Raw genomic sequence first — 25,653 nt, 5'->3', positions numbered from 1 at the left:
CTTCCAGACATTTGCAAGAGCAGCGCTTCCGTTGAACCTTCCTCTTCCTCCCAGTTGGTCCTGGTCCTGGTCTTGGTCCTTGAGCTGCTCGCACCCCCTCCCCTGGCGTCTGCCGAGAAGGTAGAAGGCAGAAGCAGAGGACAAGACAAGGCCTGATCGGACCGGACGAAACGGCCCGTGTAAAACCAGGCGTCTGTCCCGTCGGTGGGTGTTGTTCGCGTGCACCCGTTCCATCGAACGGTCTTCCGATCTATGTAGCTGTAGGTCGAGTTCTGCACGCGTGGTGTGACTGTGATATGTGTGGGTAGCGTGGGTGTGTGTTCGTGCATGTATAAGATACTACAGCTATACTAGACGAGAGGCTTAAAAAAAACATGTGCCGGTGAGGTTCCGGTTTTAATTTTGTTTTATTAAATACAATTGAACTGATATTTTGAAAATGACCTGTCCAAAAATCATTTGTAGATTATAATCTTTTTTTTCCTGTGCCAGGCAGAATGAAGAGGAAAAATCACTATTATATCGCATCATGTGTATGGGTATGGGTATGGGTGTGGGCGTGTGGCACATGTATATCACGCAAGAGCACAAAAGAGGTCTCTACCTGCACATATCCTATGTGAAAACCGTCATGTCACTCTCGCTAGCGTGGTAGCTCTATTTTGCTATGCCACCCATACTCGCGTGACGACAAGATTATCATCATACCTTATTAGAAAAAAAAAATGAATATGATTTTTGTATGAAAATTGTACCTCTTGATGAGATCTATGGCTTTTTAGTTTTGAGTTTTTTTTTAATCTTTTGACTCATTAAGATGCTTAGAAATTGTTACAAACTTTCAACACCATACTAACCACCACTTGCTTGTCACCCTATAAACCATATATGTTTAATTTTATACATAGCAGGAAGGAGGGATAAAACGGTACAATATCATCTATATGGAAATAGTTGCCGCCTTGCCGGTTGATTGAAATTTTCCTGATTTCAAAGTGTAACTATCCCGTGGCAACTATAATATAGTTATAAAAGAAATTTAAAACTAAATTCATATATGATAATAATCAGAAACTATATCACCTTTATGGGAACCATATGAAAATGAGCACCTAGAAATGGGATTTTTTTTGTTACTGTTTCCATCCTATGAAAATTAAATCTCTTGACAAGATTAACAACATTTTGTTTTGATTTTTTTTCATTTAAAGTAGTTACAATTCCTTAAATAGTTACAAACTTTCAACAGCATATTAACCATATCGCATATCATCTGCAAGACTATCTTCGTTATATTTAGCTTTTTATTAGTAGAAGAAAAAAAAGTTATATACTAGGTGCAACTTGTTTAGATTGACAACAAAATTGTTCTATGTTTAGGGGAGAAAATCTAGCATCATGTGGAAGATGACCCATGTTCATAAAAATATTATACCATCATGAAAAATACGATAAAATATAAAAAGAAGTAACAAATAAAACAAAGCAAAATAAAAAATATAAATAAAAGGAACTAACAAAAAATAAATTTGGGCATGACAATGGAACATTTGAAATGGAAATAATAAAGAGAGAGTGAGAGAAAACCATTAGTAAACAACAATTTAAAACGGAAAGAAAGGAAAAATAGATAAAAGAGGCAATGTTATCCCTAGGCCTTTATTGCTTCTATTTTAAACAAAGGAAACAATAGGAACAAAGGGGTGATGAAGGGACATTTTTAAATACAAGTAATGGAGAGAAAGGAAAATATAATGAAAATGAAAATAAAATCTTGAAACAGTAAAAAATAATAAAAGAAGCCATCTTGACGGGCAGAGAACAAAAAAAAATGAAAATGAAAAGCAACGTCGGGACTCCGGGAGCCCTATCGGCGACTTGGAAGTTGCAACTTCACGTCATGACGCGGGCCAGATATGAACATGGGCCGGTAAGCTAGCAGGTAGCGTCGACAGATTGAATGCGGGCCGAGTATGGCAATATTCCCTGCAATTGTGCTTGTTCAGTGATTTCCTGCATTGTGCCTCTCTTTTTAGAGAGAATCGCACCTGTCTGAATCTATGTACGTACTCTCGAATTCACGATTACCAAGGCTTTTCAAATTCTGCCTGCTGCATATACAGTAACAATCATGAGATTTTGAGGACATGTTTTATAGGGGTCAAATAAGTTTAGGTATTTGTATTTAGAGGACATTCTGCCTGCTTACCGGCAGCTCTTAATATCGATATTTATATACTAATAATGATACCTATTTTTTGGGAGTATTAAATAAATATATTATGTAATGTATTGTTTTATAATTCATCTATTTGGTTTGGTACTTGTTAATTCGTTTTTTATATATAAATTTATTTTAATATTAAAAAATCGCTGCCCGCAGACACACATACACGGTCCCTCGCCTTGAGAACAAGCTTCCCTGCCACCGGAGACTGGGACAGCCGGACAGGCCGCTAACCGATGGGCCGTACGCCGGCGTACGATATATGCCCGGCCCCTGTCTATGGCTACATCGGCTTCGTGGGCGACTTGTTCTCGTGGAGCTTGGTGGGCGGCTCTGCCGTCCACTTCATCAAGGGCTTCCGGGCCTCGGCTAGCGGCGCCCAACTCGCCGGCGCCGTCAACGCTGTCCGGCAGAACGCGCCTCGCGTCGCCGGCAGGTTCGGCGCATACTGCATCTTCTTCTCCGTCATCGAAAATGCCACGTCGCTCGCGCTCCGGCGAGACGACCAATTGACTGGCGGCACCGTCGCCGCCGCCACAGGTGCCCTACATGGCATGCTGCGCGGCCCCGCCGCTGCGCGTTGCGCTCTTCTCGCTGCCACAGGTTTCTAAGGGTGATTGCGAATAGATTGTACCCTCAAAAAAGGCAGATGAATCCCGGGCAGGCAGCGCCTGCTGTTCGTCTGCCCAGCCCCTGGGTAGACGCATCACACCGCCGACCCCCACAGTGGTTGAAGATGTCTCCGTCTGGTACAAGGGAAAAAGGTGCTGCTTCTCTATTCTGAATTTGCTCCTGATCGACTCCACAAATTGCAATACTCTTCTCTGTTTATTATAAAATGCATTGAACCATTGAACATGGAGCTGTGTTTAGTGTTGTGGGGATCAGTGCTTTCAAAATAGCTCTGCACATGCATCTTTCCTGGGATTCAGCAATGCAAACAAAAGGTGAACAGCACATGCATCTTGCTGCTAGTGTACAGCACAGCAGAGAAAGTTCTAAATGAAGTAAACCGATTTGTATGATAGCCTAACCAGGAACAACTGAACCTCAAACTTTTAGTCCCGGTGACGGAAATTCCCCGGTGTTTAGCTTTCGTGTCTTAAAAATTATAAAATCTGGAAGGTCGATATTTCATGATCATAGAAATATTGAATATTGTATTTGAACTATTAAATTAGAATGTGAAAATCATATTAGAATATAGAATAAAGTATTAGAGTAATATGATCCTATAAGTCCATTATGATATTGACATGGATGTCGCTAACAGTACCTACAAAGGTACATTATTTTAAATAAAAAAGAGTTACATATTATGAAAGTTTGCTTCATAATAAATCTACTAACATCAATATAATGTTTCAACCTATATGATTTTTTAGGTATTGGTGTTAAAAGCTAAAAAGGTTTAAAAACTTAAATGGACTTATATATGGGACCAAAGGTAAATAAAATTTACTGGTAGGTCCTTAATTAGGATAGATTGCCATGCTACTAAATTCTTAAAATTTCTTATGGCCATTTACTCATATCTGTGTGCAGAACCAATGGAAATGTTTGAGAATTAAAAGAAAATATAAGAAATAATAAAAGAGTATTTAAGGGCGTTTGTAAAATAAATAGGATAACTACTTTTGTTGTTTGATCCTTGGTGGGTCTTGATTAGGATAATACCTTGTCATTCGATGGTCTGGTTTCTTATCATTAAGCAGGGTTCTCCCTGCGGTCAAAGATATATTGGCCGTGGAGTTATTTTATAATTTTCTTGCTTGTGTTGTTTTGGAATCAGTAGCTTGTTATCTTGATGTCATGTCTAAACTGGTGATGACAACATATCTGTAAGCATTTATAGATACTTAGCGCCGCTGGAATATAGGAGACATGTCAATTTGCTTGAATAAAATCAGGTTTCTGCTCTGTACAACAATGTATTGTTGACCGACCAATTTGAGACTTCCCTCTGCTATAAGCTGCAAATAGTGCTATTTTTTATTTAACCATTTGCTGCACAAGTCGATATGCTTGTGTTACGGAGATAATTGTTGGCCCAAATAGATCTCAGATTCATATTTGAGAACTACCAGAGGGCAAGCTTGGCCCTTGTCCGCTTGGATTGAAGGAAATGCACTGGCTTAGTTTTTACAACGACCCTCCCTTGCATTTTATAGGCAGGAAACTCCCACTTGCTACAACATATTCTGACTACTAAAGTAGATGTTGAGCATGTTCCTACCACTAAGCTTGGAAGCCAAAAAAAAAAGTAAAAGTGCAGGAAAAGTAAGATACAAGTGCGTTAGCACTAGGCTTATCTATCAATTCTCTCTCTAAGCCTTGTGCCGAGTACTGGAAGGTGATCTGTTGTAGCCCAATCCTCTTCCTCATCTCCTAGAACCTGGACTTCCCCATCGACTTGGTGAGAATATCAGCTAGCTAATCTATAGTGGCAATGTGGCTGGCCTTGATGCTCCCGTCCTCCAGGCTATCACTGATGAAGTTATACTTGATGCGGATGTGCTTGCTTCTTTCATGAAAGACAGGGTTCTTGGCCAGAGCTAGAGCAGACTTGTTGTCCACCTTCCGCTCAACCACATCCACCTTCCTGCCAAGGAGCTCTGCCAGCATCCTTGATAGCCATAGTGCCTGAGTTGCTGTAGTGGTGGTGGCGATGTACTCCGCTTCACAGCTTGAGAGGGCCACCACCTTCTGTTTGAGGGACTGCCAGCTGACCAAGCAATCACCGAGGAAAAACATCATCCCGGTTGTGCTCTTGCTAGGTGTCCATATCGTCGGCAAGGTTGCTGTCGCAGTAGTCGACAAACCGCTCCGTGTTGGGGGCCCTTCCATAGTGGAGACCGTAGTCGAGGGTGCCCGCCACGTAGCGCAGGATTCGCTTGACGGCCTAGTAGATGCTCCATCGTCGTCCGCTCCATGAACCGGCTCATGTATCCGACGGCGAACGCGATGTCCTGCCGGGTATGGACCAGGTAGCGCAAGCTCCCGATCAGCCCTCGGTAATGGGTTGGATCGACCTCCGCCGTGCTCTCCTGACTCAACTTGAGCTTCTCCTCCATCGGGGTGTGGGCTGGATTGTAGCCTATCATGCCGCCGAGCTCGAGGATGTGCTTGGCGTAGTGAGTTTGGCATAGGGCGACCCCGCTGGCGTCCTGGCATACTTCGACGCCGAGGTAGAAGCACAGGAGGCCGAGATTGCTCATGTCAAACGCCTTCTTCATCTGCGCCTTAAACACCTCCACCTTCTGTTCTTCAGCATCCGATGATGATGAGGTCATCGACGTAGACGTCGACCAGTAAGACGTTGCGTCTGTTGCCCCACCGGTATACCGTCGCCTCATGCACGCTCTGCTTGAAACCCATCTTCTTGAGCATGGCGTCGAGCTTCGCGTTCCAGGTGCATGGTGCCTGGCGCAGACCATAGAGTGCCTTGCATAGGTGGTACACCTTACCTTCTTCTCCAGCGACGACGTAGCCAGGTGGCTAGCGCACGTAGACCTCCTCCTTGAGGTCGCCGTTGAGAAAGGTAGACTTCACGTCCATGTGATGGACTTGCCACCCCTCTTGAGCCGCCAATGCGAGGCGGACATGAACTGACTCCATACACGCTATAGGGGCGAAAGCATCAGTCATAGTCGATCCCCTCCTACGGGACAAAGCCGCGTGCTACTAGTCGCGCCTTGTGCTTGATCACCACGCCCAGCTCATCCTTCTTGAGCTTGAACACCCACTTTAGGGTGATGGGGCGGTGGCCTGTCAGGTAGTGGCACTAGTTCCTAGGTACAGTTTCTGCTCCATTGCCACCCGCCATGCCGGATCACCCTACACCTCAGCATAAGTTGTCGGCTCACTAGCATGCGCCAGATGTTGCTAGGCGAAGAGTCTCTCAGGCTAGTCCGGTGGAGACTGCTCTCCGAGGATGTTCGTTGTTGTGTGGAACCAGAGGGGCTCATCGTCATAGTAGGCATCCAGGGGGTCTTCATCATCCTCTAGCAGCGTCGCGTACTCAATCTTCGGCTACCCAACGTGCGCTAGTGTCACAGCAGGTGAAATAGAAGATACCAGAGTGGTCGGCTGGTGCACCAGAGAGGTCGGCTGCGGTGCTAGAGAGGTCGGCACTGCTGCCGATGGCTTCCTACCAACGTTGATGGGCTACCGACCATCGCTGATGGGTTGCCGACCATTGCTGATGGGCAGCCAAGCTCCCCCGAATGTGGTGATGGTGAGCACGGCGGAGCTAATGAAGAGGTCAGTGCTGGTGATGAAGACCCATACATTGATGAGGATGCACCTTGTGCTCCCTCAGCACCTCCCACCCATGCATACTCGACAGTGAAGTCGTAGAGCGCGGCCACCGACCCATCATCCACCACCTTGTCCCATGCCCAGCCACATCCTTCATCGAACACAACATCGCACGCCACTCCACGTTGCGTGTCACTAGGTCGAGCACACGGTAGGCCTTAGCCCCCTCTGCATAGCCGATGAAGACCCCCGGCGAGCTACGATCATCGAGCTTGCCGACGTGGTTTAGCTCCTTGATGAAGGCGAGGCAGTCAAAGACGCGTAGGTAGCTAACCGTCGACTTGCGCCCATGTTAGGCTCCATAAGGCATCTTGCTATCGAGAGCACTGGTCGACGAGCGGTTGAGCAGGTGTACGATGGTCATCATGGCCTCCCCTCAGTAGACTATTGGCATACCACGCTGCTTGAGGAGGGCATGTGCCGCTACCACCACCATCTGATTGCAGCATTCGACCACTTTGTTCTACTGCGATGAGTAGGGTGCGGAGTAGTGGCGCTGAATCCCCTCATCGGCGTAGTACGCCATGAACTCCCCACCATTGTTCGTGCGGAGCACTTGGAGCTTGCGGCCACACTCCTCCACGGCTACCTGATGGTGCTTGATGGCATCTGCAGCTGCCGCCTTGGAATTGAGTAGCACGACCCACATATAGCGGGTGGCATCATGGACGAGTAGTAGAAAGTAGAGCCAACCTCCAGGAGTGGCCGGTGATAATGGACCACAGAGGTCGCTATGCACCAGCTCGAGCTACTCGGTGGCACGGTAGGAGGCTTAACGCAGGAAGGGCTGGTGCTTTAGCTTGGTCACCACATAGGTGTTGCAGAACTGCTCGATGTGGCCGACGTAGGACATGCCATGGACCATCTCCTCCTTGCCATGCTGCTTTAGGGCCTCAAAGTGAAGATGCCCGAAGCGCTCATGCCAACGCCATGCCTCATTGTTCCGCGCATGCAGCAAGGCAAAGGGGGTACACCACCTACACATAAAGCATGTAAAGGTGGTTGCTTCCTCGGTTCACCTTGGCGAGAAGGCTGTGGCTTCTATCCTAGATACGCAACACGGCATCCTCGATCTCCACCCGTGAGCCATTCTCATCCAGCTGCCTGGCGCTAATGATGGAGTTCCTCAAGGCTAGGATGTAGTACATGTTGGTGAGGAGGCGAGGCTCTCCCTTCTTGGCCTTGAAGATGATCGAGCTGACTCCCATGATTTTGATGGCGGAGGCGTCACCAAACTTGATGGGGCCCTTCACGCTAGAGTCCAGGTCACAAAAGAACTCGCACCAACTAGTCATGTGGTGTGTGGAACCAGTGTCAAGATATCAGCCGTCAATCTTGTCATCGTTTGCGCCTTTGCTGAGGAAGGCATGGGTGCATGATTCGTTGAGGTGGAGATGTGTGGAGCCAGTCGACGTTGAAAGGTACTTGTTTAGTTTTGGTAATTGAGTGACAACCTTAGGTGGACTAATATGTGTTTGAGTGAGATACACAGGTGATTAGTCCACAAGTATATGTGTGTGAGAAACTCATGCCATGACGGTGAAGATGACTTGGATTTGTTGCAAGGCTCACACATGTGATGAAGAAGCTCATTGCATATGAGACAAGACATGGAGTCATGTGATCAATGTGAAAAAGATCAAGAGAAGACTTGGCTTGAGAGACTGGTTTCAAGTGTGAAGGGCAAGTTGAGTGATGACTTGACACCGATGGACCGAGGCAATGGTGAAGAGTGTTGAGGACCAATATTAGGGTACCCAAAGCGAAGGAGCTAACAACCGTCGAACGCTGACTCATCTGCACAATCAAGAGTGTGACTACATTGCTTACTAGGTCACTCCTCATCCGTCCACCAGGACCATGGGCCCCGCCCCAAGCAGACTCCGCCTCGCCCAACATCTAGGGGCTAGCTCTACCTCGCCCAACATCCAGGGGCAGACTCCGCATCGCCCGACGTCTGGGGGTAGACTCCACCTCGCCCGATGTCTGGGGGCTGGCTCCGCCACGCCCGACGTCTGAGGGCAAACTCCACCTTGCTCGACATCTAGGGGCTAGCTCTGGCTTGCTCGATGTTCAAGGGTAGGCTCCGTCTTGCCCGACCCCCAGGGTCGCCCGATGTCCGGGGGCTGGCTCCGCCTCACCTGATGTTCGGGGACAGACTCCGCCTCGCCCGATGTCCGAAGGCTAGCTCCACCTCGCCCGATGTTCGAGGGCTGGCTCTGCCTCGCCCAACATCCGAGGGCTGACTCTGTCTCGCCCGACGTCTGCGCGCTACTCCTGCATAACTACACGCGCAGATAAGGTAGGACACTCAAGTCAACCGCAATACCGAGGACCCTACCCTGCACCATACCCTACATGCTTATAGGAAAGTACCAACAGGATATGACAAGACGAATGCTTTAAGACCCTTCCAGGTATGTCAGAGCCCGAACAGTGTTGTGGGCGCCGACATTTGTTTGACAGTGTTGTGGCCACCCCCATTGGACCTCGAGTGTGGATCCTGATGGAACCATATGACATCCACTATGGTCCAAGAGGAGACTCGCGTACTCTACAGTGATGGACGTGCAGTCATTGCGCCATCTGCTCCCCATAGGGTTGTGGATCAATACCCCGGTCTGTTGCACCGCCCTCTGAGGTGAGATGGGACGTGACCACTTGCTGATTGAGCCAGAGTGTGGCATCATCAATGGACAGATGCTCAGCATGGAGCTATCCTTGGCACCATCTGTTGTGTTAGTAGGGCTGGCTCAGAGGAAAAGGAAGACTAGGCACCTTCGGAGGACTTTCTTGGCCTCTAGTTTTTTCTCCTTTCTCCCATCTATAATCCCTGCTTCCCCTTGGTCTATAAAAAAGAAGGCAGGGCACCCCACTAAAGAGAGGGATCGATAGATCATACCACGCATCACATAACACACAGCTGAGCAGCAACCAAGCTCTTAGCATCCTTTCAACCTTTCCAACAGAGACTTGGGACATGTCCCTCTCTCGCCCAGTTTGTAATCCCTACTACGAAGCTTTCGGTGCTAATAACATGAGCAACAACCGCAAACTGGACGTAGGGACATTCTACCCAAACTAGTATAAACCTTGTGTCTTTTAGCACACCATCCAGATCCAACACGCAATAATACAAATTTACTCATTGGTGTTTACTCGAAACACCGACAAAGAGCAAGTGAAGTCAAGATCGATGAACCAATACGGTCACATGATGATATGAAGTGGATCATATCATTTGGTGATTAGTTAGTGCATGTGTTGAATCAACGATGGAGGAGATGGAATGGAATGCTGTAAGGCAAAGATATAACCTAGGGCATTTCATTTCACTAGGTCATAGGTGTGTAGAGAAGTTTATGATCGAGTTTAGGATAGATGGTTGTACTATCAAGAGGAGCAAACTTGTTTGCATATCGATCATCTAGTGCCACTTGAGTGATCTAACTTTGCATACATGTTAGGATCGAGTGGCATGGTGAATTGAGTGTTTAACTCCTTAAAAATGATTATGAAAATGCTAACACACTTGCACATGGTGGTGTACAATTGGTGGCATTAGCACATTTGCTAAGGAGTTGAAGTTAGTGAAGAAAAGGAGTTGATCGTGCTAGTCATGAGGTGACTGGACGCGTTCGACACTAAGACTAGATGCGTCCGGTGTGCTAGACTTGGGCAGGTGACGCAGACATGATCGGACACATCCGGAATTGCGACCGAACGCATCCGGTATTTAGCCTTATTGTGATCAGCTGAGGTGTGTGACTAGACTCAGGTTCATGGAGGTGACCAGACACAGGTAGAACACTATTCATGCATCAGGTCATGGTGGCATGGCGCGCATAAGTTGATCCAGAGACAATCGAATGCAGGGGCGCGTCCGGTCGAGCGTACCAGACATGTCCGATCATTGTTTTTTGTCTTTGGATCCTTAATAGAGTTGATCAGACTCTAGCTGGCTGAGCATCAGGTCACGTAGTGGTGCATCTGGTCTTGGTGCTGAGTAAGGTGGCACGGAGGTGATCAGACTCCGCATGGGAGTGTCCGATCAGGTGGTGTTCACGCGTGTTAGAGCTAGCCGTTGGATGCCAACTGTAACACCCTCGGTGTTACACCCTAAATCATTTACTAAGACACGTCATAAGCATCATATTTATGTGTTAGTACATGTGATGGAGTGCATAGATGAAGCATTGCAATTACAATGATCAATAAAAGTGTTAAACAAAAAGTTACTCCATAACTCATATAGTTAACAAGTAGGGTTGTAAACCAATTTTTATTGAACAAAAATACTATAGAACATATATGTGACAGTTAAATAAAGTTTGGAGTATGAACTTTGTAGATGACGATGAAATACTTGCTATAGAAAAATAACATTGCTAGCCAATATTTCTAATAGCTTAGAAATGCAACTTGGAATCAAATTCAGCCCATAGACTTAGAAGATTTTTAAGTGTATAGACAGCTAGACAATGCCATGTTTGGTAATTTATTTTGCAAAATCAGGTTAAGAAAAGGTGTTATATTTTAGCTCGGGCTGGTAGCCTAGTAAGCTCTCTTGAGCATGGTGAAGGTGGCTTGGTTCCAGGATCATTTGTTTAGTTTTTACGGATGCTTTAAAATTTGTGCACGACACAGCATTGGGATGGTTGGTGCCGTGCGCACGGTCACTGTGCGGCCACCCCATGCCTCGCACATGGCCATGTCCCACACTATCACCTGTGCCACCATGCTGGGTTTGTCGAGACCGCCTGGGCTTGGCCAAGGCCAGTAGCAGCGAGCCGCTGCCCTGCCTCGCGCTGCCGCCATTGGTGCCACCACGGCCATGCTACGCTATCGTCGTCTCGCCGTCGCATCCATACACCCCTGTGGCTCTACACCGCTGTTCGCCCTACCGGTGGCCCTACCGCTGCTGCACACACGGTTGGCATATCCATGGCATCGGCACATGGCCATACCTGTTGTCGCCTTGCCCATAAAGGCACGACAGTCGCTCATGCCGTGTTGATTGCAGACACACGCATGCCTTATATGTAGTGCCTACGTGTGTGTGTCCTAATCGTGCCACTCGTGTCCCACCAAGGCGAGGATGAGTTGAGCTCTAACCTACCGCCTCCCCTCTCTCTTCACTACTATCATTGTGGACTGAGCCGCACCACTAAAACAAGCAGGGAGAAGTCACCATCGCCCGATTCATCGTGTCGCTGGCTCCACCACCCATTTGCCTAGCTACCCGCCCCCATCCCGCCTTGAATGGCGCCCGATCGAGCTTCAATTTTTGAGCTTCTCCCACCACCGTGAAGATAAGGCTGAGTCCATCCATCACCGAGGGCAGCTTCCATCTGACCACCTTTGGCCAAATTGGCTGCACCGCTAGACTCATCTTGAACCCCTCCTCGCCATGTGCACCTAAGCCATACCCAACCGCTGTTCCAACACTACTGACACGGTCATGTCCATCATGGCTCAGTCACCGAGCTCACCACGCGTACATGGCCAGCCTTGCTCGAGGCATCTCCGGCCAAACCATCGCCTCGACCTGGGTCCTTAGTGAGACCCTGATGCTCACCCGCTACCTCTACTGCTCCCTTAGCACTGTGGCTCACCAAAACATTGTCATTGCCACCGCAGGTTGCCATCGATGTGGAGAAGTCGCCCTACTTCGTCTCTAGTCTCTGAATCGCTGCCCATGGTTGTGCGTTGGCCCGTAGGTGCAGCATCGGTCCTCTAGATGGGTCGAGGGAGTCTCCAGTTGGCCGACAGTAGCGGCCCAGTGCCAGTCAATGCTACGCGGGTGAGCGTGGAGGCATCGGGGATCCTCTCCGATGTGAAGATAGGTTAATACAAGGGCCTTCTTGCATAAACACTATCTGTAGAAATAGTGTGCATAGTTGTCATGTTAATAGAGGATAGCTGCGGGGATGTTTCTGCAAAAGTGCTAGCGCACATAGGCTTCTTCGCCGTGGGCCGACCTCAGTGTAGGCTGCACCGTGGGTCGTTGCGCGCTCACGCTACTTTGCAGTGGGCCGCTCGTGTGGGCCACGTAGGAGAATTCATTTTTATTTTTCATAAGGAATTAGAAATAGTTTTCTAATTTAATTTCGTAGCTAATCTTTGGCAATTAACATAAAATCATGTAGGTGTCCAAAAATTATAAAATAAATTTTATTAGGTTCATAAAATTGTGCTCTATTTGTTGGTGTATTTAGTTCATATCTATAGATATTGATACCAGGAGCTATTAAATCATTTGAAAGTGCTTCATATTATTAAAATGAATCATTGTAGGAATTTTCATGATAAATTGGTGATAGCTTTAGTCCTAAAATTTTTATAGGTAACTTTATTGTATTATTATGTGCTCACTGTAATTTTTATAGCTTTAGAATAGACTAAGCATTAGGGTAGTTAAATGCTCTTTATTTCAATATACATTAAATCATTAGTAGAAATAAAGATATATCCTTCATTTATAAAGATAGGTGTTTGTTAGTTGAACCCAACACTTTGGTTGGTAAAGATGATAGTTAGCTTAGTACCTTAGTTATTAGAGCTAGCTTAGTAGCTTAGTATTCGTATTCTTAGTTTAAGAGTTATTGTTGCCTAAATGATAAGTGTTGCATCATCATCACATGCATGTAGAGAATGAGTTGGCGGAGATTAGTGACCACCGGCGATCATGAGTTTGAGGAGATCATCGAGGAATATGAGGAGGAGATTCTCATATAGGAGGAGGTCTCGAAGCCACCACTGACTGACTCAGCTAACACCGCGCTAGCCCAAGGCAAGCCCCGGTGCATAACCCCTTATTTTTTATTATCACTGTTTATATGTGTTATGTGCATTTATGTTACAGGAATTTTATGGAAACACATGCATAGATATAACTGTCCTATGAGTCCTACTAGTACAAGTTCGAGTAGCTATTATGCTTAGGCTTTCGGTAGCAGTGAGTAGCCTATTGTTACTCACAATAGGTGATTATTATTACTCTCATAATAAAATGATGAAAAGAAAATGGAGACTGAGCAGGAATATGGTATAGGGTTATGGTGGGTATGACGAGTTGTGTCCCATGGCTACGGGGTTTAGCTTGGTTACACTATTTTCCCTAGTCCTGTGTCGATTGAGGACCGTCTATTGCTGTGGATAGTAGTCAGGTCACAGACTTATTATCCTAAGCACATACTTGCTTATGGGAGTGGGAAGACTCGTTATGCTCTTGTCATAGGTTTTGGCTCTTTCCGGACCAACTAATTGGAGACAAGGAAAGGTGGAGGTCTAAGCACCATATTGAGACCAGGTCTCAAGTGTGGGGGCTTGGAGTTTAAGTTTGGACGGGGACCTGGACCTCATGATAGGAGTGGAATGGGTTGGTCTTGTTTGTGCCTAGGGCGCAAGTGGGGCATGTGCTTCGGGGTACCCAGCTGGGATACATTGGTTGGCGAATTGCTGTTTCCATGAGACAGTATGACTTAGCTATGGTCTAGCACCATAGTAAGAACTAGAATATGAAAGATGATAAATTGGTTCTTATTGCTCAACCATTGCTTGAAAGTGGAACAGGTGCTTGCCTAGAATGGTTAGCTAATGAAGTAATCATGACTGCTAATAAAACTTGACTATAAGGATGAACTATTAGTAATGCTTTCTGCAAACAAAAAGAAAACAGCAAACCTATATTGCCTATCATATCCTTGAGAGTCGGGAAACTATTTCCACAAGTCAGGTAAGTCTTGTGAGTATATTGTGTACTCAGGGTTTATTTACCCCTATTGCAGGTGCAGCTTGAGGAGTGGCTCTTGTGTGGAGGATCCTTCTGGTGGGCACAGACTAGATCCTTGTATCATTTCCGCAATATGTTTATTTTTATTCCACCGTTTCATTATCGCACTCTAAACTCTAGGTATTGTAATAAATAATTTCCAATAACTTTTGTTGTATGAAATAGACTAAGTATTGTAAACTCATACTCATTATCGGATTCTGGATGTAAAACATGGATTGTTTTGAGTTCTCCCTTGAGGTGTACTCGACGGAATTATCCGATGTAGCTCACTTTTGAGGTGCTTAGTGTCTAGTGGAAGACTGAGCGCCTCTAAAAGTAATGGGAACAGGGATCTCGATCTTTCGTCAAGTACAGGTAACTATCGTTGTAGGCGGAGAATGACACACCGATCCAGGTTTCAAATCAAAAGATTGAACCCTGCAATCTTAGCACCACAACTCCTCTGGTTATCAACCATGACATGTATCCTAGTTGACCTCACCAAGAAGGCTAATCCTTACTTGCGCAATGAAGAACACAAGCAAGAACAAGAAAGAAAGCAACCAAATTGCAGATAAATGATTAATCTCACAAAGTTGGGGTCTCACAAATCGATGAACGGCGAAACTATTCTTGATAGATTAATCTAAGAAAAACTCAAAACCTAATGATGGCGGCAGCATATGATTATAATGGTCTTAGGGTCATCGCCTACCCTAGACACGCCCCCTAATGGGCCCAAACACGATACACGGTCCAACGGACCAAAAGACGGTGTCGCAGCACCCTGACTAGATTTTGGACGCTGACTTATTTTGACGATTTCCATTGATTCTGAAGGCCTTTTGACGCGAGTTCACTTGGATTGGCTTCCTTATCAAATTAGTTTTCCAACCATATGTGGATCGTCGAAAACGGAAGTCTAGGATGCGTCCTGGGTGACCAGTTTAAGGAAGACTGGTCCTGTAGGCCGAGGCAGACTTGAACTTGAGTTGCTTTGGACCTTCACCTTGGGGACTCGAACCGAATTAGCCTCAGGCCTACTTCTTGACTTAGACACCCTTACTGGCCTCCTACCCCTCCATACAATGTGCCAAATATGGTCATATGTATGGTGTCATGTCCTCATCATCCTCCCCTTCTTGACGAAAAGCCATCCTCGGCGTCGATTGTGCTTGAAAGTAATCCTACACAACATAAAGAAGAACAGGGTTGCGAAGACAAAGGGAACTGAAATAAATGTGAGAAGGAACATGACCATGTTTCCAAGAAATTTCAGCAAGCATGTAAACTCCATGATCCGAATGCACACGATGTATGTCAACACTATCCTATAAAAGATTATAACTAACCAAAGCTAATGCAGGAATAGATGGTCTAGCAGACATAGGTAGCCACCAACAATGCTCCCCTTCTTGGAAGTGAACTTGTTTCTTTGAGGAATATGAGAAAATGTTTGTATTATTATCGCTTGCCCTCTAAACGATCATAACCTTGTACAATAAAAGAAAAATTCATATTACTACTGAATGTATACTCGATGTATCATATATTGTCCCTTGTTGTTATATTTATCCAATAACATGATATGTGTGTTTAGAAAACTAAGGCAAATCAGCATATTTAAAAAGGCTCTTCTCCAAACAATCTAGGTTACACAAAACATCAAATTCAATGTAACCCAAAGTATATAAAGAAGACAACAGTTTGAACTCATCAGTTTTATTAGCAATATGAATAACATGTTTATTTTCAGCATAAGTGACTGGTTCCAAAACATGTAAAATTGAAGCATCATCAACATCTTTATCACAAGAAACTTCAAGCAAATTATCATGGGACAGTGATAAATCAAGAGAGGGTTCCACTAACAATTGCTCTATGATAGCATGGTTTGTGGAAAAATTTAGTACATTAAAACATTTCTCACCTTCCATGAGTGTAGCACCATGAGCATTACCTGTGTTCTCAGCAGAAGTAATAGGTGCATTATGAAGTGATGGTTCTAAATTTGCATATAAGGTTGTGAGCTCCTTATTTTTTTTCATGTCATCCTCTTGCTTATGGACATTATCCTATAGAAGGTTAGTCATAGCAAGAGGAATAACAACAGACTCTTCCTCTAAATGGCGCACCTCAGCATATAAAGTCAAAATAGAAGGTGGATTAACAAAGGTTTCTCGTATAAGGAGTTTCATATCATTCCAAGTTTGAGGTTTATCAGAAAGATCTAAAGACTCTCACCAAGATAAAGTAGAATATCGTAAAACACTAGCTGCATTTTTTACCTTTCTCCTTGGACATATAAAGCGAGTAGCAAATATATTATCTATGGTAATTTCCCACTCCTATATACTCATCAGCACCTATACCATCATAAGTCAGTGGATACGAACAACCTGTTATTGTTAGAAGACAGCAAAAGACAACACAAAAGTATTATCCTTATCAAATGACTGTGTGGTTGTCATGGTGTCACTTTTCATAGTAAGTGGAAGCGTCTTACCAAGCTCTTACAAAGTTCTTACCAACGCAAGTAGTGGGTGGTACAACCGGTGGCTGGTTCATGATACCTGTGAGGCAGTGGTACTGAGATCGCAAAGCTCTTTTTCTGTACTGATCTAAAGAGTTTATGGAGTTTGGAAGGCACATAAAGAATAATATGTATATCTAGCACACAAGTCAGTAACAAAAAGTAATACTGAATTATAGTCCAAAGTACTTGTTCTCGTTGCTGGTCTAAAATGTTTCAAATACTAGGTGTGTGACAAAAAAGTATGGTGGATAGCAAGGTGACAGGTGTGTGAAAAACAAATATGGTGGATAGCAACAGCAACATAAACAAGGAACAAGACAGCACACGCTAACACAGCTCACTTTGGCGTTCTCCATGTGCTCCTCTAGATATTGTTCCTCTTTTGTTCCTCTCTTTTTTTATTTTTTGGGTTGTCGTTGTTTTTTTGGAAAATTTCAACTTTTTCTTTTTATTTTTTTGATAATTTTCTTTCACTTAGGAGCACAAAAGAAGTAATCACAGAAAATATGAGCTTAAACAAGTGAAAGACGTGGACTGTGAAAATTTTAGAAGACGTGCTCAAAATCGACAAAAAGCTCGTGACCACAAAAAAGAGGATCTTGTGACCAGTTTTTGACCAAATTAAAAAAATTTAACCCCGGCAGACAGATCCAAAAAAAAATTTAGTCGATTTTGATATATGGAACGTCAAAATCTGAGTTTGTATACGAAAACTAGACCAATTTTAAGAATTGGTTCCGAATTATAGAACAAAACAGGAACAATGTGCGTAAAATTGGTCACGACAGTAAGGATTTGATGGAAATGATGGGGGGGGGGAAACACACGAACTGGACTCTAACATGACCTAACCAGCAACAAGACCTTGACCAGGATACAAACTCAACATGACGGACACTAAAACCAAAATATGCAAAGGCTATGGCGCGGAAGGTTCTAGGACAGGAAAAAAAACATGGCACTGGACTATGAGACGAATGTGAAACACTCAAAACTAGGGGATAAATGTGAACCTGATGGCATAGCTTAGCTTTGATACCACTTAATGGGAATGGGAATCCTGATCTTCCGTTAGGTACAGGTAACTATCGTTGTGGCGGAGAATGACACATCGATCCGGCTTTAGATTAAAAGATCGAACCCTACAATCTTAGCACCACAACTTCTTTGGTTATCAACCGTGACACATATCCGATTGACCTTACCAAGAAGGCTAATCCTTTCCTACACAACGAAGAACACAAGCAAGAACAAGAAAGAAAGCAACCAAATTGCATATGAATGATTAATCTCACGAAGTTGGGGTCTCACAAACCGATGAACGGCAAAATTATTCTTAACAGATTAATCTAAGCAAAACCTAAAACCTAATAACAGTGGTAGCATATGATTATAAAGGTCTTAGGGTCATCGCCTACCCTAGACATGCCCCCTAATGGGCCCAAACACGATACACGGTCCAACGGACCAAAAGATGGTGTCGCAGCATCCTAGTAGATTCTGGACGCTAACTTGTTTTGACTGATTCCCATTGATTATAAAGGTCTTTTGATGTTAGACCACTTGGATTGGCTTCCTTATCAAATTAGCTTTCGAATCATATGTGGATCGTCGAAAACGGAGTCCTGATGCGTCCTGGGTGACCAGTTTAAGGCAGACTGGTCCTGGAGACCGAGGCAGACTCGAACTTGAGTTGCTTTAGGCCTCCACCTCGGAGACTCGAACTGAATTAGCCTTGGGCCTCCTTCTTGACTTGGACACCCTTGCTGACCTCCTACCCCTCCATACCATGTGCCAAACATGGTCATATGCATGAGTGTCATGTCCTCATCAGAAAGCATGTTATTTCGAGTGGTTCTGCCACACCAACGGCTATGCTCGTTTGAATGGGACACGTGGCACGAAAGGAGTGACCAGACGCTATGACTAGACACGTCCAGTCACATTGTCAGGACATGTCTGGTTAGTGCGTAGTAAGCCTAATGAAGGGGTAATGGCTCTATTTGTTTGTGGGGTTATAAATAGGAGTCTTAGTTGGCCTCGGCCGATAGCTGAGCACACTAGAGCCCTGGTAGCTTGTGTGGTGGTGCTTGGGAGTCCTCTAACTCACTTGTGATTGATAGTGATCATCCGATCGAGTGGGTGATTCTAGTGCGATTTCATCGTGAGGTTGCATCGAGTGGCACTAGGTGATCAAGTTGCAAGCCGGTGGTGCTTGTTACTCTTGGCAGGTTGCCACCTCCTAGATGGTTTGGTGGCTTGTGACTCCGTTGAAGCATGCAAGAAGATTGTGTGGTGCTCCGAAGGAGGATTTGTGAGGGGGATTGTGCTCATCCCATGGGGATCATGAAGAGCAACTCTAGTAGAGCGTGTCATCGAGTTATCTTACTTGTGGGTAGGTTCTTGCAGGCACCTCTTGTGGTGGACTAGGTGTGTGATACCTATTAGCCGCCGAACCACCAAATGAGTGGTTGATATAATAGGGACTAGTGTGTTGGCAAGCATGTGAACCTCAGGGGTAAAATCATCATGCCATCCTTGTCTTCCCTGTTAGTTTGCATCCTCAGTCACACAAGCTTGCAATTACTTTCATATACATTATACATGTGTAGTTGCTCTTGTAATTAGTTTGCTTGTATAGCTTGCTAGTTACCTTCTTGTTTGTGTAGCATATAAGTAGCTCCCTTGCATGGATAATTTAGTTATAGTAACCTTGTTAGTCATATTGCTTAGTTTGTGTAGCTAAGTAATTTGTGCTCTCTAATTTGGCATTAGTTGCCTTGTTATTGAGCTTTGCTAGTGAGCTTAGGAAGCTTTGTGCTTTTGCTTGCTAGATTATATAGGAAGCTCTCCCATTGCTTGAAGTACTAGTGGCATAGGTTTGTGTGACCTTGCTTCTAGAATTGTTTAGGTGAGCGCTCTAGCTAGCCCGGCACCTTTGTTTCCTAATTAGGATCTTTTAAGGTGCTTGAGAATTAAGATAGATGGGTGTAGTCTTAGCTAGACCTGATACTTTAATTCCTGCATTTGTTTCGGTTAGCCGGCGTGAATTATTTTTTAGAATGGACTATTCACCCCCCTCTAGTTCGCCATCTCGACCCTACAGACTGGAGAAAGGGGAAAGCTTCGACCTTTCACCCCTCCTCTACTTCTCGCTGCGGCTCGATGTGCCCATGCACTAGGAACAGAGCAGCATCCTCCTCCCCTGCTTGCAGCGACGAGAGCCTGCCCACCGCGGTGTGGAGGAAGGCGACAGTCCTTGGCCTAGTGGCCGGTCTTGCCAGCAGTTGCTGTAGGTATCACCTTGCACTCGCTGGTGGCGCCGCCATCAGTGCCTACCTAGACCTCGAGGCCCCTTCTCCCTCTTTCTTCTTGCCGCCATGAGGACACCGACAACATTACTTGGAGGAGCTGTATGGTCCAGATCCTTCCTCCTCTTTCTTCTTCTCGAAGGCATGCCACTGCTCCATCGTGTACAATAGCTTGCCTCCGGTGGTGCTTGGCTCGATGTGAGGCCCCTCCTTGTGGTCCTGCACCACCTTGATCCTCTCGGCCATGTCCTCGATGGTGAGCTGCTCGAAGTTGAGGAGCATCTCGATCGACATGACGATCTGCGCGTACTTCCTCAGCATGCAATGGAGGAATTTCTCCACCGTGCGCTCCTCCGTGAGGTTGGTGTTGTCGTTGCGCGCCATCTTCTCCATCAGGTTGGTCAGCCGCATAGCGAAGTCCTTGACTTGCTCACCAGACTGAAAGGCGAGGCCTTCCTACTCCCCTCGGAGGCACTACAGCATTGCCCGGCGTACGCGATCTCCATCAACGCGTGCTGCAGCGATCGACTCCCACGCCAGCTTCATCATGGCCTTGTTGGCGATGGAAGCACCAAGCTTGGTGGGGACGGCGGTGCATAGTGCCTCTAGCGCTCGGTGATCATCGTCGTAGTCAACGCCACCGACGTGGACCACCTCCCACAGCCGTCGAGCCTGTAGTTTGACCTTAATCAGCAGGCTCCACTCGTGGTAGTTCGACTTGGTGAGCATCGACCATGGCGTTCCTGCTCTAGAGTTGTGGTAGACCATCTATAGCACTAGGGAGCGCCCACGGCAACCATGATGCCGCTCTAGTGACGGCGACTAGCAACGGCACCCTGTTCAGGCTGCGGGACCGTCCTCCCGTTGGCTCCGGCTCCTCTCCGCTCTATCTCAGCACGCAGCGCTGTGGCTACAGCCATCGTGGCCTAGGCCACAGCCGCTGCCTCTATAGCAGCAAGGCGCATCGTGCGGTCATCGACTCCTGCTCCGGCCCTGATGCCTGGTAGCAACATGGGCTCTAGCGATCTAGCTAGCGGTGGACATGGCTCTCTGCTCACTCAAGAATGGAAGGCTCCAATACCAATTGTTGGCCTAAATAGATCTTAGATTCAGATTTGGGAACTACAAGAGAGCAGCTTGGCCCTTGGCCACTTGGATTGAAGGAAATGCAATGGCTTGATTTTTATAATGACACTCTCCTTGCCTTTTATAGGTAAGGGGGTTCCCACTTGCTACAGCATATTCTAACCAGTAAAGTATATGCTGAGCATATTCCTACCACTAGGCTTGGAAGCAAAGGAAGGTAAAAGTATAGAAAAAGTAAGATACAAGTGCTTTAGCACTAGGCTTATCTATCAATAATAATATTCACACATTCTATTAGGCTATTTGATTTCTTAAACATTTTAAAGCTTATTGGCCATGTAACCTTTGGTCATTGCATTGGCTATACTAAACATGCATTCTAGATAAGGTTGTTGACTTGCTGTCCATATGAACTAAACTATATTTTTAGTTCTAGTGTCTGAATCCTTAAGATTACTTGTATATTCTGCAAGTTTCCACTGTGCTATAAGATGAAGTATGGTATGCCACTGATATTTTGATGGCGGCTATCTGTCTGAGAAAGATAGACAAGTTGAAATATGCAAGCACAAGTATGTTTCATTTGTGTTTTCTGTCTAAAACCAATGTTGTTTCCTTTCGTGTGCATATGACGTGCCTGTTTGTTCATTCTACCCTACAGTCTACAGAATGAATGTGATTGATGTTAATATTTTCAATGTTTCGACAAGGGATGTTCAAAGTTGTGTGGTTTCTGCATTAGAAGTATATTCCATTAGTGTACATTCTGCTCAATTTTTTTGTTGCTGACGGCTATCCTTAAAGCTTATCAATTATGTTCTTTTCAGAGTTCAGATCGTCATGGGTCACCAAAGATTTTGACATGGAATAGAGATAGAAATTTCAAGCAAGTCATAGGGACGGTGGGACAAATTCTTTTCTTTCTGGGATGAGATGGACAATAGATTGTTGGATACAGTAGCAGACCCAACGCTCCAATGGAGCCTAGACGAAACTCTAGCAGCCAGTGAGATCACGTGTTTTTAAGCTTTCAGCCGAATGCAATGCGACAAAAATCTAGGGCCCTGGGTCTTCCACTGGTTGGATAATAACTAGCTTTCTGGGATTGTTTGGTTGGAGGCTTGGAGCTAGGATTGTTTAATTGGAGGCTCTAGGAAAATCTAACACCTAACATCCACAAACAGAAACAACACTCAATATGAGTTCTGTCTACCATCCACAAACCGACGACCAAACCAAACGATTGAATCAATGCCTTGAAACCTATCTCCAGCTGCATGGTGCATTCCCTGTCCCCAGAAGTGGGCATAATGGATTCCATTGGCTGAGTTTTGGTATAACACGACCTATCATTCAGCACATGGACACACACCCTTTGAAGCCTTGTATGGCCATCCACCTAAACACTTCGGCATCACAACCACTGATACTTGCATAGTTTCTGATCTAGATGACTGGCTTCAGTCCAGAAATACTATGATGCAGCACATCCAATAGAATCTAGCTCGGGCACAGCAGCGCATGCAACATCAGGATAGATAAGCATCGCCAAGAAAGAACTTTTGCTGTGGGTGACTAGGTTTATGTTAAACTGCAACCTCATATTCAACACTCGGTTCAGCGCAGATCCAATCACAAACTCAGCTATAAATATTTTGGCCCTTATCTAATTTTACAAACTATTGGCAAGGTTGCTTATAAGCTCCAACTTCCAGCCACCAGTCAAATTCATCCAGTCTTGCATGTCTCTCAACTGAAGAAGGCCTTGCCTCAAGGATGTGTCTCTGTCCACTGATGCTAAACTACCATTACTGCTCACTATAGGACACTCTACCACCCTCCCAGGTATTGGCTGAACGTCTAAGTCTAGTTGGGCGTCATGTTACTCCTTCTTTGCTTATGCAGCGGGAGTCCTGTCTGATGCATTGGGTGACCTGGGAACCAGCTGCTACCATCTCCGACCTCATTCCTAAGGCTCTGGCCATGGTGACTATGACATCGCGAGGATGCTGCTGTAGCTTAAGGAGGAGGGATTGTCATGGAATGGGCCTTATGCCATGCATAGTGTTGGGTTGCACTAGCTAATGGGCCTGTAAGACGACTTGTATGTCGTAGGGGTGTATTTCATGGGCTTGGCCTAGTATCATTTTGGTACTCAGACTAAAAACCTGCTATGTGGGCGGTTGGGCGGACAGCAATGAGAAAAACCTAGTTTCCGATCCTTCCTCTTCCTTTTGGTGTTGATCGGTTCTAAGGCGGCGCTGCCGTGCTCCCCACCATGCGTATATGCCGGCAACCTCTCCTTGCAACCCAAATCATAACAAGATGTTGTCTGGGATAGTCTTTTTCAACTCTCCCAACTAAACAACTCGTCACTTTATGTGTCAGTGTTATGCTTGAGCCATCAAATTTCAAAATAATTGACATTAGTCATAAGTCAAATTATCACGTGAGTTCTCAACTAAGTTGTGAAGAAAATTTTCTTCCATTAGAATGTAGGGACATATTTCCTAGTACACTATTAGAGGAGTAATTAGCCAATAATATATGCAGCAGTGTTGAATCAGTTTTGAATGCAAATGAGGGGATTGCAACATTTTGACCAACCGAGTCCTCCAACAAGATGTCAAAAACAAGGAAAAGAAAATGATAATGCTCTCATCAAGTCGTCTGGAAGGATGGATGCAGGATTCCCCACTCCTGTCCATGTCCCTTCCGCCCAATCTGCCTTCTCCCATCAGTGGCTTCTCCATCAAAAAAAAGGATGTCGATTCCCCATTCCGATGTTGTTGCTCGTGCTCTCCCTGGCCTCGCTCTCCTCCCTGCCCCTTGCTCCTCTCCCTCCTCCGTGCCGCCGCCACCGCCTCCCACTCTCACCATCCCTTCTCCTTTCCTACCGTCGACGGAGGAGAAGCAGCATCAATAGCAGGCTCCCGAGGCTGCCTCCCCTCCATCACACCACTAGGGGTGCCTCGCTGAGGGGACCGCACCCGCCCACCATGTTGCCAAGAGCAGCGCAACCACTCATCAGACTGTGCCCAGCCACCCGCCTACTAGCATCCCCTGCGTCACTCCAGCAGCATCGAGCTCTGAGCTAGCGTCGAGCTCCACATCGACGGGCCTCTATTCGTCCAAGCAGCAAGTAGATGTTACTGCTTGAAAGTGCATGTTGCAAGCAGTATATTTCAAGTGTTTCAGAAGTATATTGCAAGTATTTCGTATGGATGTTGCAAAACTAGATCGAGATGTTGCATATGTTGCAATGGTTGTACACGTATGTTGCAAGCGTCTGTTCTAAATGTTTCATCTGTTTTTCTAGACGTATGTTGCAAGTGTGTTTATCTGGATATTATATATGTTTCACACACATGTTGCATGTGTGTTTATCTGGATGCTGCATATATTTTGCAAGGGCTTTTCAAGCAGTTTTCAGGTGTTTTTACAAGTGTTTCAGACGTACGTTGCAAGGGTCTCAACTGTTTAAAATGTATGTTGTAAATATTTCATTTGGATGTTTCAAAAGTAGATAGGGCGTTGCATATCTCTTCTCGTCTTTTGCTGCCTCACCTCGGTGTCCTCTTCTCTTCTCGCTGGTGATGTTCGGATGACGTGGGCCCGCATGGGAGTGGGTGACTAGACGGTGTGGGTGGGGTGAGTCGTCCTAGCGGCGCAGAATCCAAGCAGATGGGGCATGTGGCATAGAGCAGGTGACAACGGACCAGACCGTCCAATCCAAGCCAGTTGAATTGGACCAACGGACTAATGTCAGAGGCCCAGGTTCCCGCCGTCTAAAATCCAAACGAAAGGCACACGACAATCTGGGCTAGAATTTGGTCCACGAAATCCTTTATTATTACTGGGCTAGGCGGTGGTCACGATAAATCGTGCGGCCCAATTGGGTTGCTTAATCCACCAAATCGCGGATGGATGGCTGGATTATATAAGAGGCTTTTACATGTATGCCATTAAGAAAGTTTGTAATTGCACATAAGCCATTAAAAAGGTGACCGCACACAGGTGCCACTGCTCTAAACTTCTTTACCTTATATGCCATTCCGTCCTTGTTCTATTTGTTTTTCACTGTTTGGTAGCCCTTACAGGTGGGATCGGCCAGTGAAATTGTCGATGTTGCCCTTGAATGGTGGAGATCGTGTTGACTACGATTCACCGCCACGTTAGTTTTCTTGTCTCTCGCTCTCTTCTGCTCCTCTCCTCTTCTCCTAGGAAGGAACCCCGGCCGCTATCGAGAGCACACCAATCCCCTCTGATTTGCACCGCTAGCTGCGCAATCTAGGATCCCAGCCGTCCGCACCTCGTCGCGGCCTTCCTTCGCGCCATGAATGGTGGCCTCTGCCTATTGTCTTCTTCCAAGGACCTAACCGAACCCAAGGCGGTA

The 25,653-nt window shown here is 45.7% G+C and overlaps 1 pseudogene; it reads left to right on the top strand.

Moving 5' to 3' along the window:
* The first annotated feature begins 2,463 nt into the window (after positions 1-2,463).
* Positions 2,464-3,011, top strand: LOC136549017 (mitochondrial import inner membrane translocase subunit TIM17-3-like; annotated as a pseudogene).
* The last annotated feature ends 22,642 nt before the right edge of the window (positions 3,012-25,653 follow it).

This window comes from Miscanthus floridulus, chromosome 4 (genome assembly GCF_019320115.1).
Source record: "Miscanthus floridulus cultivar M001 chromosome 4, ASM1932011v1, whole genome shotgun sequence".
Taxonomy (NCBI): Eukaryota; Viridiplantae; Streptophyta; class Magnoliopsida; order Poales; family Poaceae; genus Miscanthus; species Miscanthus floridulus.
The sequence above is the reverse complement of the archived record's forward strand: the minus strand, read 5'-3'. Positions and strand labels throughout refer to the sequence as shown.